The sequence below is a fragment of the Rhinolophus ferrumequinum genome, chromosome 5 (assembly GCF_004115265.2).
Source record: "Rhinolophus ferrumequinum isolate MPI-CBG mRhiFer1 chromosome 5, mRhiFer1_v1.p, whole genome shotgun sequence".
In the NCBI taxonomy this organism is placed as follows: Eukaryota; Metazoa; Chordata; class Mammalia; order Chiroptera; family Rhinolophidae; genus Rhinolophus; species Rhinolophus ferrumequinum.
This window is the reverse complement of record NC_046288.1, coordinates 37,493,830-37,511,568: the sequence shown is the minus strand read 5'-3', so window position 1 is coordinate 37,511,568 and position 17,739 is coordinate 37,493,830. Positions and strand designations below refer to the sequence as shown.

Sequence of the window (17,739 nt, the reverse complement as noted above, 5' to 3'; positions counted from 1 at the left end):
TAAAAGTTCTCTTTCATTTGTCTAGGAAATGGGCTCTGCAGCTCTTTCCACTATCTGCTCTACCAGGCCTTGAGCAAAGATGTTTTAGAGCCAGGGTGCAATGGCTGGAGCCCCAGCCACCTTGCCTGTCCATGAGGTAGCTGCCTGACCCATTCTCAGGTCCTAGCAGGAAGGAATGGGATGAGGTTAAAGTGAACAAATGGCTTTCCTGTTACAGAGTTTAGGTACTTGTTTTCCGGGGCCGTGAAAAAACAGACTGATGTCCACCCACAGCCATGGATGTCATTTTATAACCATAAGTCAAAGCTGTTAAGCATTTTACTGCCTTAGAGAAAGGATCGGATATTTCTTTATATTTGTTAAACAATAAAAAAAAAACACAAAGAATGGGACAGCGGATGGCTCAGTTGGTTTGAGCACAGTGCTCATCACAACAAGGTCGCCAGTTCGATTCCCACATGGGCCAGTGAGCTGCGCCCTCCATGGTCCAAAGTCATTGAAAACAATGACTTTACGTGAAGCTGAGCTGTGCCCTCCATAACTAGATTGAAAAAACAACGTCTTGACTTGGAGCTGATAGGTCCTGGAAAAACACACTGTTCCCCAATATTCCCCAATAAGAAATTTTTTTAAAAAGTTAAAAAAAAAAAACCTCAAAGAATGGAATGTAATCCTTTCATTAAAGAGCCGTCCTAAACTATTTCTTTATCCTGATTATCATTGAGTTTTTGTAAATTTTTATCTCCTGTGACTCTTCAGTCTCATTCTCTCTCTCCGTCTTTAATTAGGTTTTCTGGTTTGTTGTCATGTTAAGTGGAGAAAAATCGCTGAAGTAGAACTTGGAAATAATACAGTTCCTTCTGGTTTTATTACTCAATTTCACTATTGATTGGATCCGCAGAATGTACTTGCATTGACATACTCCTCTTTTAAAACAAAATCTATGGATCCTATGAATGCAATATTTTTTTTCTCCTTTACCAAGCCAAAACTGACTTTATTCCAAATACAAAAATTCTCTCATTGGAATAAAGTGTTTCCGTTCATTGAAAGGTGCATATTGCAGGTCCTACGTCAGCTATGTTTTCAAGAATGAAATATAGCAAGCATTATTTCTGCTTTCACCTCCCACCCCAAAAATATTTCTTAAGTTCTTCTGTTTCAGGATGTCCCAAATGCTCCCACTTTGGTTCAGGATACCAGAGTCTCTCTCCAGGAACATTACAATAGCTTCCCGCTCCCCCCAATACCGCCGCCACACGGGAATGCTCTTCACTGGGAAGATAGGTTCACCATTGAATCATGTTTCCGTGGCTTTGTTCAAGCTGTCCTTCTCCCAGAATGCCCTTTTAGCTTTGTCTGCCTAGTGGATTCCTTCAAGACCATCCTAAATGTCACCTCCTCTCTAGTAATCTCTTCCCAGCTTCCTCAGGTAGGATTATGTATGCCTTACTTTGGCCTGGAGAGAGCTTGTTTGCATGATGCAAGTTATTCCTATGGCGTTTACAATTATTTCATTGTGTCTGTCTCCTCCTCTAGACACCTTGAGGGGCAGAATCCTTGCCTTCTTCATACCTGTGCCTTCCCCGCTAAAAGTATAATACCTGTTGAGTCAATGTAAATACAATCTCCTTTTTTCGGTATGTATATAAATAAGAAGGAAAGACGTAAGAAAGAGGACAATTACTTGGATATTTTTCTGAAGAAGCTAGAGAACGCTGCAAATAACTCACGTGTGCAGTTGAAAAGAAATGAGCTATTCATTCACAGCTACAGGATGAATCGCAGGGCTCTGAAGACACATTTCTCTCCTTTTAGAAATGTATAGTGTCTACCTAAATGTGCAATGAATGTCTTTGGAGAAGAAGAAAACAGATTTTCTTTGCTGCTACGTGTGTGTGTGTATACATATATACATATACATATATATATGTATATATATTTACATCAAAAAATAAAACGGTAGTTCTAAGATAATCTTAACTTTTGCAACCTAATGTTGAACTACGGTAATGCTTTTAGTTGTTGTGTTTTAATAAAGTAAAGCACACTCTTTCCTCTCATTCTTTGAACATTATGTAGAATGCTTCAGGAACATACAATTGGCTCTCTGATGTCTCTCAGGACAGTAGCCATTTTGATCTCATGCATTAAGATGCCAAATTTTCTAAACCTAGAAGCATCTCTTTATCTTTGTAAATCTATCATCTAAAAAACTCATCAGGAAATAAAAGTATAAGTGCTACTGACCCATAACTGATTTCCAGAATATGTTCTATGATGTTTTATTGAGGCTTACTCCCATGATGTCAGCCATTTTAAGAATATTCAATGTTGTGGTCTCTCTGCGTTATTTGGCCTTGGTCAGGTGTGGATTTTGGTGAGATAACAAGGATGGGGCATGCCAAGCTAGCTCACCGTTCCCAACAAGAGAACTCCCATGGAAGAGAAGTGTGGTTAGAACACGGGGATGGCAGGCCTTCCTGTGGCCGCCTAGAATGTTTCTCGTTCTCCCGTGTCTTATGTTTCTGGAGAATACTGGAAACAAATAGCAAATGTAATCCTCCTACAGTGCCGTCCATACCTTTTCACTAATAAAGCAATGCTCGGTGCTCCCCATTACCTAAGGGTGCAGTCCCCTTCCTGAGTATGCAGTCCAGCCCCGCCGCCTGGCCGCACACACCTGCCCAGTGTCACCTCCCGCCTCACATCTCTTCAACCAGATGCCCCCTGCGTCAGCCCCACTGCCTCACGAGGTCTTCTCGACAAACATTTTCTATTTCCTTTTCAGTCAGTTTCTCTCGCCTGAGAGCCTTCCTTTCCTCTTAGCATCTTGCAGTTCTATTCATCATCTCAGGCCCAGCTTAAATGCCACCCTCTCCACAAGCCCTGTCCTAATTAATCCCCATAGTCAGAATCAATCACTTTTACTGGAGTATAAACACAGAGCTTTGTTTTTCAATTTATGTATAGCCATTATCAGGTCATTTGTTACTACTGTAGTTATTTGTGTCCACTTATGTTCCCTTGAGCCAAGGTTCCTGCTTTGGTCTTGCTGTTTTACCTCCTAAATCTCCCATTTCCTAATGCAGTGCCTTTCATTCATTCTTCACCAGAGATTCATTGAGCACCCTGCTATGGCCCAGGCCGTGTTCTAGACACTGGGGATAAAACAGGAAACAAAAGATAAAAATTCCTATCATTTCATGAAAGAAAAAAGTCTGTTAATAAAACAAATATATAAAATATAGTGCCATGGAGAAATATAGAGCAGGTGGTGTGGGGAATTCTGGAGACAAGGGGTGAGGGTGATTTAAAATGGATTTTCAGAGAAGTCCTCCCCAAGAAAGTACTATTTTGTGGAAGATTTGTGGGGGTGAGGGAGCAGTCACAGGCACTGCTGTGTGGCAGCAAAGATAGGTGCCAGGGTTATCCAAGGTCTGCATGGAGGCCAAAGTGGCCAGAGTCAGGGAAAAACAGTGGACGAAGTCAGAGAGGAGTGGGTGCTCTGAGCTGGGGGCCTCGGCGATCACCCTTAGCAGGAAGTTGAGCTAAAGAATGCCATGATCTGATCTGTGTTGAAAAGGCTGTCCCTGCTGCCGTGGTGAGAAGTGGCTAGGTTTAGGATCATGTTTAGGTCAGGATTTTCTGGCACAGTAAATGTAGGGTGTATGAGAAATTGAGATGTCTAAGGTGACCCTGAGGCTTTTGGCCTGAGAAACAGGAAGGATGGAGCTGCCATTGTGGGGACAGAGCCAGGAGTGCAGTTTCTAGGCTCTTGGCCTCACGTGGAAAGGTGCTGGCTCAGGTAGTAAATGACCATCAACTGTGATCGGATGGCCATCAGCTATGGCTAGTTGGCCGTCAGCTGTAACCAGTGAGCCGTTGGTCACTAATATAACTGCCGTGGCTAGTGGATTGTGGATTGCCGAGAGGTGGATTGCAGTTAGCAAGGGGTTGGTTGGTTGGCAGAGAAGCGGAGGGCGGGTTGCGGATAGTGTGGCTCCTGACTTCCTGTGTCTCCAACCCAGCTGCCAGCGAGACTATAGTGGTCTGACTCCCCTACCTATGGCTCTGTGGGTGTTCCTTTTTGGCCTCACCATGTCCTGCGTTCTTATGTGGGGAGCGGGACCAGAGACCCCGCATGACACCCTGAATGACAGCCATTAATGGAGAAGTGGAGACAGTAGGTTTAGGGGGGGCAAGATCAAGAGGACATGTGTGTTCACTGACATTTAAAGGTACCCACAGATACTAAGTAATCAATTTCACACTTGTACATATTGGGGAGGGGGGAAGTCTGGGAAGATAGCCATTTAACTGTAGCAGCATTACTGGGGACTTTCTCTTTCCACTTTCCAGTTTTTAATTCCATGTGTATGCAGTTCACAAGTCCAAGTGACATGAGGGGAACAAACATGCATAAGACTTGGCCCAGCCTTCACTATGTGTAAGATAGCAAGGAGCAGAGCTGGTTAAGGTGGGGGAATCGGACCCGGTGAGTGCCCAGGCCCAAGGTCCAAACTCTCATCTTGGCCGGTTTCTTTCATTATTTACCAGAAGGTTTGCAAATGCTGGAAGCTAACTGACAATAATAAATTCATAAGACATTTCTAAACCAAAAATAGAAATGTATTCACAATGGAGTTAAAGTCACATTGTCTGCTTAGGAATTCCTTTCTAGTAAGTAACTCCATTCAGAAAACCATATTATAGGCCAAAAGTGACTTGGTAAATATAGAAATAGAACAATAGAAGTGAGGACATTTCTATCAGGCAAGACTTGCTTGGCAAATTGCCATTCTTTACTGTTGGGTTGTTTCTTTCCAGAAAACTAGCACTCATCCTCAGAATCGAAGCAACTTTTCCCCTGTCCAGCACTGTTCAGACTTGCTAAAAATTCTAACAATTCAACTTCCTCAGTCAATGAATTTGCCCTTCATTCACACCACGCAAGGAATAATTCAAGATATTAGGGGGAGTGTAATTGATTTGAGACTCTGAATAATATGCTATAAATTCGTTAGCTGCAAAAAGAGAACAGGTTATCTCTATTAACTGATGAGCTATTTCTAAAAGAAAACTATTTCCTCCATCTGTTCTTTGTAAGGGACCCAGTGCTGTAGAGCTGTGAGAGGGGAATTACAGGTACCGTAGCTGGAAGGCAGAATGACCACGGGCAGGTGGCACGTCCTGAAAGGCAGAACAGTGCTCAGTGTGCAGAAACCAGGCAGCCAAGCTTCAATGGGGAAGAGACTGTTGGTCTAGGTGTGATAACGGGAACACAAGGGAGGATCTTGGACAGACGGCATGTATGTGATAAGGAATGATGTCCCCCACCTCCACCCTGCCCCTCCCTCCCACCCTCAGGAACTGGGTATCAACATCTGATCCGTCTTCGCAGGGGAGTACAGATGGGCCGCAGAAGGAAGCTGACATCTGAGCTGTGAAAGGGACAGTTGGGAGAGCAGAGCTCTGCATAGGTAACCCAGGACCAAAGCCAAAGCATCCTTCATCCTGGTGAAAGACACTGGAGCCTCTGGAGAGCCACTGAGGGCACTACCACCAAGAGATGCAGTTTCGAGCTGTTTAGCGTTCGTTTCATGCCAGTCACTACTTGCTGAGACTTGGGAGACACACCAGGCTTAGCGGCACGTTTGTAAGTTGTGTGGATGCTTTACAGCTCTGCATGCTTGATTTCATTGCTTAACTTACAGCCACCTTTGTTGGTGATTTTCCTGATTTTGCTTCTAATTCTTCAGGCACACTCTTATTTATTTGTCTTCTACATGCTTAAATTTAACATCAAGTAACATCATCTGTGGGCATGAGGGGTTGAGGAAGATAGAGAAGGTTGATAATTTATGAGGTCTGTTCCAGGTGGGTTTTGTGCAGGCGACTGTGTGCAATGAGAAACTGCCTTAGGTCGCTCTTCACCAGGTGTGTGGAAGGCAGTAAACTACATTTACGAGTCCCTGGTTTCAGTGGTTTTCATTCCAGTAATGTAGTGGTTCTCAGTGTTCGGGGTAGTTTGGGTTTTGAGGTGTAGATTTGTTCTTCCGGCTGTGGGAAGGATGTAGGGTGATGTACGACCTTCTTCAGCACCAGTCTGGACTCCACAGAGAAACCTCTGGTCAGGTATACTAAATGTGTTTTTTGTCCTTCCAGAGAAGTCATCAAGATAATTTCTAAGAGACTGAAGGATTTTCGCACAAGGTTATATATCCTGCTTCACCAAGAGAATATTAAAAGCCTAGCCTCCATTCCCTTTCAGGTTCCTCACTGAATTCCTAAGCAGTCACCATTAAGCTGGAATAAATCTGCAGTTCTACTTTCTTGTTGGGGGACCACACATAGGGTGGGCATTAGTGACATTAAAACAGCCATTTAGAATAATAGGATTCCAATTATTGAGCGCTTGCCATAAGCTTATCGAAGAGCCTATGTGTTAACTCCCTTAATCCTAACGGAAGCCTTAGGAAGTAAGTACTATTATGATCCCCATTTTATAGATGAGAAAATTGAGGCTTACATAGGGTAAGCAATTTGCACAGTGTCATCCAGCAACTAAGTCATAGAGCCTGGATTTGAAACCAGTGACTCAGGATCCAGGACATGTGCTTATGGTTCCAGCTCTGTTCAGTGTTCCCACTGTAATGGAGAGTGGAAAAATTGCCATTTTTGGCCATCACCTCTGGTATAACACATCCACTGAGCAGCTGCCAGTTTGTTGAATGAGGAGATGCAAGTTCAGGGTTTGGCGTTTGATGGTCGTGTACGTGATTAGCCTAGCATTTCTCAGCCTTATTGTTCAGCACTAGCCACATAAGACTACCTGAATTCCGGTCTCAGATCCCCATCTCTTGAACTTGGGGGGCTTACCTGTCCCTTGGGGATTTCTTGTTTGCTCTGGTTGTTTCCGTGTTTGGTTGTTTCTCTTCACGGAACCAGGCCTGAGGTGTTGGTGTCAGCCTGACAAGAGAGAGCCAATATCCTGAGGAGTCATTGCTTGTTTTGGCACTTAGAGCTGGGATTGTGGGCCAAAAAAGGTTGTAATGTAATTTCAAAGCTGTGGACCAGGGACTTTCAGGCATAAGGATTTTTTGTTTTCAGTGAGCTCATGGTCAGGCTGCTTTACAGGGTTTTGTGTGTGTGTGTTTGTTTGCCTTAAGGATAGGAAGGCACATAAAATAATTGCATGTGGCAAAGGGTCTAGAAAAGATTCTTTAGTGCTGCTGAATCAGGCATGTCAGGGGTACTCACGTCATGGTCATCTGTAAACTAAAAGTAATCCCATTACCCAGCTTTCCTTATATCTCCCAGGATACTGTGAGTATTCACTGGATTCCAGATAGCTCTGTAGGGAAAAGTTTTGAGTAGATATTTATAATTATATAATTATATATAAAAGATTGGTCACTGCTGAGTTAGGAAGCCATGTGCTGGCCTTGAGTCTTCCACACAATTAGAGAGACCACCTGGTGCCCTTGGATATCAGCTGATTTGATTCACCAGGGCAGGATTCTGTAAGTTATTATCACTTCAGAATCCATGTACCTCAAGTAGCTCACGGACAGAGCGGCTTTGTCATTTTTATCGGGAATAATGTGAGGCGTCAGATACCATGTTAGCGCTCAGCTCCCAGAGTATCTGAATCTATTAGCCAAAGGAAAAGGTTCAGTTGCTGTAACACGAAAGCCAACAATAATGTGGCTTAAACATGAAGTTTGTTGTTTTCCTCAGGTAACAGTCCAGGATGGGTGTCCCATATCAGTGGGGGAGGGGCCAGGCCATGCTCAGCATGGCTTCTTTCTTCTGGTCACCATATCGTCCCAGCCCGCAGGAAATGAGTGTTTGAGAGATGCGCGTGCCTGGCCAGGAAGTGGTGCACATCTATTCTGCTCACATTTCATTGGTAGGAATTTATGGCTGCTTCACTGTGCACAGAGGGCTGGGCAGCCAAATGCCTAGCTATTCTTCTAACATAATGGAAGAAAGAGAAAATGGGTTTTCATAGACAGCTAACTGTCTTGCCACAGTCAGTCCCTCTGGCTACCAGGAATCCGTGAACACCCTATTTCCAACACATAGAACACACTTCATCCCAAGGGAGACAGACAAAAAGCCCATCCAGGAAAGTCCATGGTCTCTGGGTAATGCACAGTCCTTTCCATCAGGTGTGGACGTGGTTCCTAACGATCTGGTAGCCTGTGAACTGAAAGGCAAATTATCTCTCCTGCTACACTTATACTCACACTCGATATACAATGGTGGAACAGGGAGTACAAAATCAAAATTAAAACTCCTGTTCAGAAAAGAGGAGAAAGAAATGCACACAGCAGCTCCTGGCCTGTAGCAATGCTGGAATCCTGGGGAAGTGGGAAGGCCACTGGCAGAAAAGGACCTTCCCTTTTAGACCCTGGTTCTGCTCTTCAGGACCCCTTTGTCCAAGCCTCTGTGTGTCCGTTGGCCTTGCCCTTGGCAGAGGGGTCTCTTCCTGTTCAATTTCCTCTTTAACCAAATCTGAAGTGGGTGTTAGGGATATGCCCTCCTTGGTGGCTGCACAGCTTTTGCAGCCCACTGCCTGCTGGTACAGATTTGGAGGTTTGAGCTACAGCAGTCACAAGATTTTATTGGCTTGTTTTTCCTAATACAATTCCCTCAGAAACTCAGCTGGCTTCTGATCTGTTAACTTCCAGATAGTTTACGTGCCAGCAGACTCTCCCAAAGTTCTTTCCCGCACATGGGTCTCGAGCCTGCTTTGTTTCTTTGCTTCCTTGCCCACATGCTTCTCTCCCTCAATGTGATGGTGGCTGTAGTGAGGCCTCTGAAACAAAAGACTTCAGAGGGAAGGCAACTCGCTGTTTCTCATCTCTAATCTCGTGCTATTTGCGGTGTAGAAGCCATTGGCTTTCCAACCCTCCAAGGTCCCAAATTTCTAAACTCCTCTTCTTTTGCATCTCTCTTTGCAGATCAGTCTATTCTGACCTGGGTCACTAGCTTGACAGTATCCCTCTAAGTCATCTGTCAATTGAATAAAGGTGATTGATTTTAGAAATCAAGAAAGCATTGGGGAAAAATCAGTCACCATTGGTTTCACTTAGAAATTATCATATTCTTTTGGAGATTGTAATATATCACAGAAATCTTTTATTAATTAATGCAGAGGGTGCCAAAAAATGTATACACATTTTAAGAAAGGAAAAAACTATTCAAATTGTAATACAATGAATGATGCTAGCATTCATTTGATTAACGCCATCTTTTGAGCGAACGTCATACTACACGTTGCTACCATAATTCAATTCAACTTTGAAAAGTAATACATAGGTAACATCTCTTAAAATGTGTACATTTTTGGCACCCCTGGTATATTGTTTCTTGGTAGTGCTTATGAAAATTATTTTGGGGCAAAATTGACCTCACAGATTGAATAATGTTGTTTATTGTCTGATTAGAGGGAAGTCACATAGTCATAGGGTGACACCAGGTCACTCAAACTATCATGCTTTCCCAACTTAGGATTCAATGAAAGCAAAATTTTAACTATTAGTATAATGAATTGTTTGTATTGCAGATGTCTCCATGCTGATTTATATCTGAGAGCCTGTAAACATTTTAGGAACAAAACAAAACAAAACAAATAGTTCTTGTCATTACCACTTATAATTGTAAATGAATTACAAAATGATACAAGCCCTTCACATTTGCCCATGACACACATGGGAAATAGCTTAAGATTCCCAGAAGGTTAAAAAAAAAAATCAGGGATACTGTTGGTTCACAGACACTGTGACAGTCGTGGTCATGAGTGGGTGGCTCGTTAATCTTTCCTGCTCTGTTCCAGCTGGACCTGAGAGCAAAATGAAAGATTGCTGTGGCAGGGAGCTCATTTTCTGATAAATTACACAGTGAAAAAAAAAGGTAACTGAAGACCCCAAACATCACTTGCAATGGAATACAGTTAACATTTATTGAAAAGCTGTCAAATGCTAGGCGCTATCAGTGCTTTAAATGTATTTTCAACCCTCATGAAAACCCTATGAGGTAGTGTCATTATTATTCCCACTTTACTGATAAAGAGACAGGCACAGAGAGGACTTAACCAAGATTACTCAACTAGTAATTGGCAGAGCTGGGGTTCCAAACCCTGGCAGTCTGGCTCCAGAGTCCATGAACTGCCTCTTACCATTATCCTAAAGAGTACAACCTCCTTCTGATTCCTAACAAGCAAAGCTTTCTGCCCCAGAAAATATTATCTTAACTTTTGTGACATTTCGTAGTCATTATTATAAGTGGTTTCTCACTAATAAAGTTTTTAAAGCTCTTAAAGTTTTTAAATGAAGATGATCTGATAGGATTTGCTTTTCTGTTTGTAAATTGAAGGAGTTTTACCAACACCTGATAGAACAGAAAGTGTGTCTTTAAGGATTATCATTGGTAACAGTATGGTGACAGTATATTCTTTGACTTCAGTAGCCTCGTTAGCTTATTCTGTAAAAACCATCTGTTTTGAATTTGACGATAAAATTGTGAAAAATTATATGACTTCAATTTTATCAATACCCCTTTTTCGAATCAGTTAAAGTAGCTGGAGTTTGGTGCTGAGTTATTGTGGGCTTATAGTAACACTTTGCTTCCATGAGATTGCAAATTTTCAAGTAGCCAGGTATTCTCTTGGGCATAATGTCAACAGCGGGAGCCACTGCAAACCTTGGATATAGTTCATTTTCTCTCTGAGGAAGAATGAGAGCCTCTGGGATGCAGGTCACAAAGGGAGCAGGGAGAAGACTGGGATTTTCAGCCTCTGACATAGTGTTGAAGAGTCCACACTATGCAGTCTCACTCCTACCACAGATTGGGTGAAAGAGAGTGAAGATCACTCAAACTGTGATATTTATTGGAAGCAAAGAACACACGGTAGAAATGTACAGAGAGTTAGCAGTATTGGCTTTCTAGGAGGATTTGACCATCTGGATAACAGCTTTGCAAATCATTTGAATAAATTATACCATTTGGAGGAGAGTCTTCCAAACCACATCTAAATGCCAGCATCCTTTTAAGAAGGTTTATGCAATTCTGGCTCTTTTCCTCCTTTTGTCAGAAATTCATTAGGTGCCATTGTCCCAGTGATAGTTTACTATTTGGGACATGGGAACAATGATCTTAAGTATTTTACTGTAAGATATTATTGGAAGATTAACATCAGTGGAGTAAGTATTACACAGAATAAAAAAGTATAACTCAGACTGCAAAGATAAAACTATCTTAGGAGTCTAGCATATTCCTTCCTTCTCCCCCTCTTTCCTTAAAAAGGAAAAAAAAATGTACTCTCCTAGCTGGTAGGTACCATGCTGATAGGGAAATGTAAGTTTGGGTGACACTTTTTAATGTGACAGTTAGCAATGGACCAGTTTGTTTTAATGGTGTCTGAAAGAAGGGAAGAGAGAGAACTGTTTCTAAGCTTTAATGTTTAATTCTCAGGTAACACTGAGGCAGTGAAGAGAATGAATTTAATAGGTAACTCATTATTCTTTGCAGAGGTACTTCCGGTCAAATATCTGAATTTGTCAAGCAAAAAAGCTCAGAGAGTCTTATGAAATGAAAGCTAATCAAATGTTCATCTTCTGGTACCTCCAGGAATCCTTCAGCACAAAGAGTAGAAAGCACATCAGTGACATTTCTCTACTGCAGGTTCTTTTGTCACATTATAAACTGAGTACAGAGGAAAGAAGAACAAGTCAATTGTTTTGGGCAAGAAAAGTATATGTAGCAGAGTCCCCTTCTTTGGTTAACACAGTCCTACCAGGGATGGAGAAAGAAATAAAAAGACCACGATATGTCAGATGGGCATAACAAACCAGAAACTGGTCCTGAAAGAACTTTCTACTTTGATCTTCTGGTCTCTGTGATAACTCGAAGGTGAGTATGGAGGTGAAGTAGGGTAAGGGAGCTTTCTCCATCTACACACACACACACCTCATTGTTCTGTTCTTAGGCTCGTACTTATCAGATGCCAAAAGAACCTGGCATGATAGGGCATATTATGGTGAAAATATAAGTTCTTTATTATAAGAATCTTCCTTTACTACCTCAGAAGACTGACTTAGAATAGCACATATTTCCTGATCCTTGTCAAAATGATTTACAAACTGTTTAGGGTCTCACTCGATTCAATAACACAATGGAGACCTATAGTTTAAAAAAGACATAACCAGATCACAAATTTAAATGTAAAATATAAAACTATAACTTCTAGAAAAAAATCAGAGCAGCCGGTTGGCTCAGTTGGTTAGAGAGCAGTGCTCATAACACCCAGGTTGCTTGTTTGATTCCCATATAGGCCAGTGAGCTGTGCCCTTCACAACTAGAGTGAAAACAACAACTTGACTTGGAGGTGATGGGTCCTGGAAAAACACACTGTTCCCCAGTATTCCCCCATAAAATTTAAAAAAAAATCTTTTAGGAGAAAATCTTCAAGATCAAGGGCTAGGCAAAGAGTTCTCAGGCTTCACATCAAAAAACATAGTCCATAGAGACCCCATGGGAGATCCAAGATGGTGGAGTAGATAAACACTGCCTGCGTCCTTCGGTAAACACATTAAAATTACAACTAAATTATAGATCAAGCTGGAGAACCACCTGAAGTCTAGCCGAACAGATGTCCTATGACTAAAAATATAAAGAAGTCACATAGAAGACTGGTAGGAGGGGCAGAGACACGGAATGGGCCCCAAACGCCTGTAGTGGTTAAGAATCAGGAGGGATACCTTGGCCGTGGAGGTTCCCCCAGGAGGAGCGAGGGACCCCAACCCCCCACACCAGGCTCCTCAGCCCAGAGTACTGGTGCCTGGAAGAGGAGTCCCCACATCTGGCGGTGAAAAATAGTGGGGATTCTGACCATTTGGGTAGGACAGAAGGCTACCGGAAACCCAGATGTCCTCTCAAACAGCCCACGCACAGAATCACTCGTTCATGGGCACTCATCTTGGGCTCCAACGGAGGAACCGTGACTCAGGGGGCCTTGGAGACATATGGGGGGCAGACTGAGGAGTGTTGTTTCAAGGGTAGGACTGGAGAATAGTTGGCATTGTCCCAGTGAGGGGTCCTCTTCCTGTGCAGCCAGCAGGCAGGCGCCATCTTTCCTATGTTGAACCCGCCCCCACAGGCCAAATCTGAATCTGATTGGCCTGGTGAGTTCCGCTGCTCAGCCCTGTTAACTCAGCTGGGATCCCGCCCTATACTCAGAGGTTGACTTCAGACCATAGCAGAGCACCACCCAATTAGCCCCACAAGTGGCACACATAAAGGGTGGTCTTAACAGGCACCAGAGCCCACTGGGGCAAATCCCATTCAGTGAGGTAAGCTTCCCATACAGCAGCCTGTAAGTTGTGGACGTGGCCAAACCCCACAGCCAGTCAGCCTGAGGGTCAATCCCACCTACTGACATGCCAATAGCAATCAAGGCTCAACTACAACAGGACAGCTCACACGACACACACAGGGACACTCGGGGAGCACTCAGCACAGGTGACCTGGGAGACTGTGCCAGGGCACCCACAGGACACCTACTACATAATGCCACCTGGCCAAGACTGGGAGACATAGAAGATCCACCTATTACATAAAAACAAGCACAGAGAGGCAGCCAAAATGAGGGAAAAAATGTGTCCTAAAGGAAAGAACAGCAGAAAAATCTAGAAAAAGAACTAAATGAAATGGAGGTAAGCAACCTACCAGAGACAAAGTTCAAAACAATGGTTATAAGGATGCTCAAGAAACTTAGAACTTAACAAAGAGATAGCAAGCATGAAAATAGGATGTAGAGGGGCCAGCCCGGTGGCTCAGGTGGTTGGAGCTCTGTGTTCCTAACTCCGAAGGCTGCCAGTTCGATTCCCACATGGGCCAATGGGCTTTCAACCATAAGGTTGCCGGTTTGACTCCTCGACTCCTGCAAGGGATGGTGGGCTCTGCCCCCTGCAACTAAGATTGAACACGGCTCCTTGAGCTGAGCTGCCACTGAGCTCCCAGATGGCTCAGTTGGTTGGAACGCATCCTCTCAACCACAAGGTTGCCAGTTGGACTCCCGCAGGGGATGATGGGCTGTGCCCCCTGCACCTAACAACGGCAACTGGGTCTAGAGCTGAACTGCACCCTCCACAACTACGATTGAAAGGACAACAACTTGACTTGGAAAAAACCCTCAAAGTACACACTGTTCCCTAATAAAGTCCTGTTCCCCTTCTCCGATAAAATCTTAGAAAAAAATAATAGGATGTAGAAACCGTAAAAAAAAAACCAGTCAGAAATGAAGAATACAGTAACTGAAATGAAGAATGCACTAGAAGGAATCACTAGCAGATTACATGAAGCAGAGGATCAAATCAGCAATTTGGAACACAGTGTGGCAGAAAACACCCAATCAGAACAGCAAAAAGAAAAAAGAATCCAAAAAAATGAGGATAGTTTAAGAGACTTCTGGGACAACATCAAGCGTAACAACATTCGCATCATAGGGACACCACAAGGAGAAGAGAGAAAGCAAGGGATTGAGAGCCTATTTGAAGAAATAATGACTGAAAACTTACCTAACCTGGCAAAGGAAATAAGACATAGAAGTCCAGGAAGTGCAGAGTCCCAAACACGATGAACCTAAAGAGGTCCACAGCAAGAACTATTGTAATTAGAATGGCAAGGGTTAAAGACAAAGAGGGAAACATAAAAACAGCAAGAGAAAGGCAACTAATGACTTATAAGGGAGCTCCCATAATATTGTCAGCTGATTTCTCAACAGAAACTTTGCAGACCAGAAGGGATTGGCACAAAATATTCAATATCAAGAAAAGCAAGGACCTACAACCAAGTTTATTCTACCCAGCAAAGCCATCATTTAGAATCGAAGGACAGATAAAGAGCTTCCCAGACAAGAAAAGGCTAAAGGAGTACATCACCACAAAATCAGTATTACAAAGAATATTAGAGGGATTTAGGATGGGGGGAAAAATCAAAATTATGAATAATAAAATGGCAATAGCTACGTATCTATCAACAATTACTTTCAATGTAAATGGATTAAATGCTCCATTCAAAAAACATAGAATGGCTGAATGGGTAAGAAAAAAAGACCCTTACATATGCTGCCTACAAGAGACTCACTTCAGATTGATAGACACAGATGGAGTGTAAAGAGATGGAAAAAGTATTTCATGAAAATGTGGGGGTGGGGGGTAGCTGGAGTAGCAACACTTATACCAGACAAAACAGACCTTAGCACAAAGGCTATAAGAAGAGACAAAGAAGGACCCAGTAGTCCCACTTCAGCGTATTTATCTGAAGAAACCCAAACGCAAATTTGAGGGGATATGTGCATCTATATGTTCATTGCAGCATTGTTTACAATGGCCAAGATGTGGAGGCAGCCTGGATGTATGTTGATGGAAGAACGGATGAAGAGGAGGTGGTACATATATACAATGGAATATTGCTTGACCAGGGAAAGGAATGGGTTCTCGTCATCTGTGGTGGCATGGATGGACTTGGAGGGAATTTTGCTGAGTGGAGTGTCAAACAGAGACAGATGCAATGAGATTTCACTTATATGTGGAATCTAAAGAACAAAATGAAAAAACAAAATAGAAAGAAACTCATAAGTACAGAGAATATTTTGGTGGTTGCCAGATGGGAGGGGGCTTGGTGATGAGTGAGAAGGGGGAAGGGAGTAAGAAGTACAAATTGATTATTACACAGTAATCATGGGGATGTAGGGTATAGCATAAGGAACATAGTCAATAATATTGTAATAACTATGTATGCTGTCCTATTAGTACTAGATTTGTTGGGGTGATAGATGAGGGGTTTAAGGGCAGGGTGAAAAACGGTGAAGGGATTAAGAAGTACAAATTGGTTGTTGCACAGTAGTCATGGGGATGTAGGGCATTTCATAAGGAATATAGTCAGTAATATTGTAATAACTATGTATGGTGTCAGATGGATACTGGATTTGTTGGGGTGATAGGTGAGAGGGTGTTGGGAGGACAGGATATAAAAAATGAAGGGAGTAAGAAGTACAAACTGATAGTTATAGAATAGTCATGCGGACGTAAAGCATAGGGAATACAGTCAATGATATGGTAATAACTATGTTTAGTACCAGGTAAGTACTAGACAAGTCAGGGGGATCATTTAAATTATATAAATGTCTAACCACTGTGCTGTACACCTGAAATTAATATAAAATAATATTGAATGTCAACTGTAATTGAAAAATTAGAAAAGGGGAGAAAAGGTGAAGGGGAATAAGAGGTCCAAATTCCCAGGTATAAAACAAATAAGACATGAGGATAACCCACGTACGTTACATGGGGATATAACGTACAGCATAGGGAATGTAGTCAGTAATATTGTGATAGCATGGTATGGTGTCAGAAGGTTCTGGACTTATGGTGATCACTTCTTTAGGTATATACATGTTGAATAACTATGATGTACACCTGAAACTAATAAAATGTATGTCAGCTATATTTTAATAAAAATCTTTAAAAAAATTGAATTGAAAATGGATAAGTGACATGTACAGACATTTCACTGAAGAGGATATACAGATAGCAAATAAGTACATGAAAAGATGCTCAATATCACTAGCCGTCACGGAAATTCAAATTAAAACCACAGTGAGATATCACTGTGAGATATACTATCAAAATGGCTAACATAACAAATAGTGATAATACCAATTACCACCAATTAACACCAATTATTAAGTGATAATACCAAACAGTGATAATCACCAATAGTTATAATGGATGTGAAGAAACTCAATCAATCCTGTCTTGCTGGTAGGAATGTAAAATGGTACAGCTATTCAGGAAAACAGCTTGACTGATTTTTTAAAAACTAAACATGCAACAATCATACGATCCAGCAATTGCAATCTTGGGTATATATTCCAGAGAAATAAAAACATATGTTCACACAAACACCTGTACACTAATATTCATAGCTTCTTTATTTGCAATCGCCAAAAGCTTGAAACAATCTAGATATCCTGCAATTGGTGAATAAACAAACTGGGCACATCCATACCATGGAATACTATACAAGTATAAAAAGTGTCAAACTATTGATGAACACAAACCTTTGATGAATCTCCAGGAAATTCTTAGATGAATGCTCGGTGAAAAAAGTCGGTCCCAAAGGTTACATCCTGTATGATTCCATTTGTATAATATTCTTGAAATGATAAAATTTTGGAAATGGAGAAAGGATTGGTGGTTGCCAGAGATTAGAAAGGAGGGTTCGGGGGAGAGGAAGTAGGTGTGGGTTATGAAAGGGTAACACATGGGGTCATTGAGGTGATGGAACTCACCTGCCATGGGCTCGCTCCCCTTTTCGGAATGTCTGTGGTCTGTACCTTGACTGAGGTGGTGATCACACAAATCTACATATGTGGTAAAACTGTGTAAAACTACATGTACACCGAAAGGACTGCATGTAAAACTGGTGAGATCTGGATGAAGTCAGGATTGTATCCATGTCGATATCTTGGTTGTTGATACTGTACTATGGTTATAGAGGATGTTACCGTTGAGGAGACAGAGTGAAGGATATACAGCATCCCTCTCTATTATTTCTTACAACAGCATGTGAATGTGCCATTATGTCCCCCCACAAAGGGCATAACCAATGTACAAATCCTAAAGTAGTTCCATCGGAAGCCAATATTAGGTTGGTGCAAACGTG

General features: G+C 42.2%; 1 protein-coding gene across 2 annotated transcripts in view; it reads left to right on the top strand.

The window, feature by feature from the left end:
• Positions 1 to 17,739, top strand: part of TMEM150C (transmembrane protein 150C) — a 68,157-nt gene that overhangs the window by 29,799 nt on the left and 20,619 nt on the right. Inside the window, exon 1 of one of the 2 annotated variants that reach the window (XM_033106619.1) lies at positions 5,415 to 5,659. The exons of the other annotated variant lie outside the window; for it this stretch is intronic. The gene's annotated coding sequence lies outside the window, so the exon portion shown is untranslated. Of the gene's footprint in view, positions 1 to 5,414; positions 5,660 to 17,739 lie in introns of those variants that run through there. 2 annotated transcript variants of the gene reach the window in all.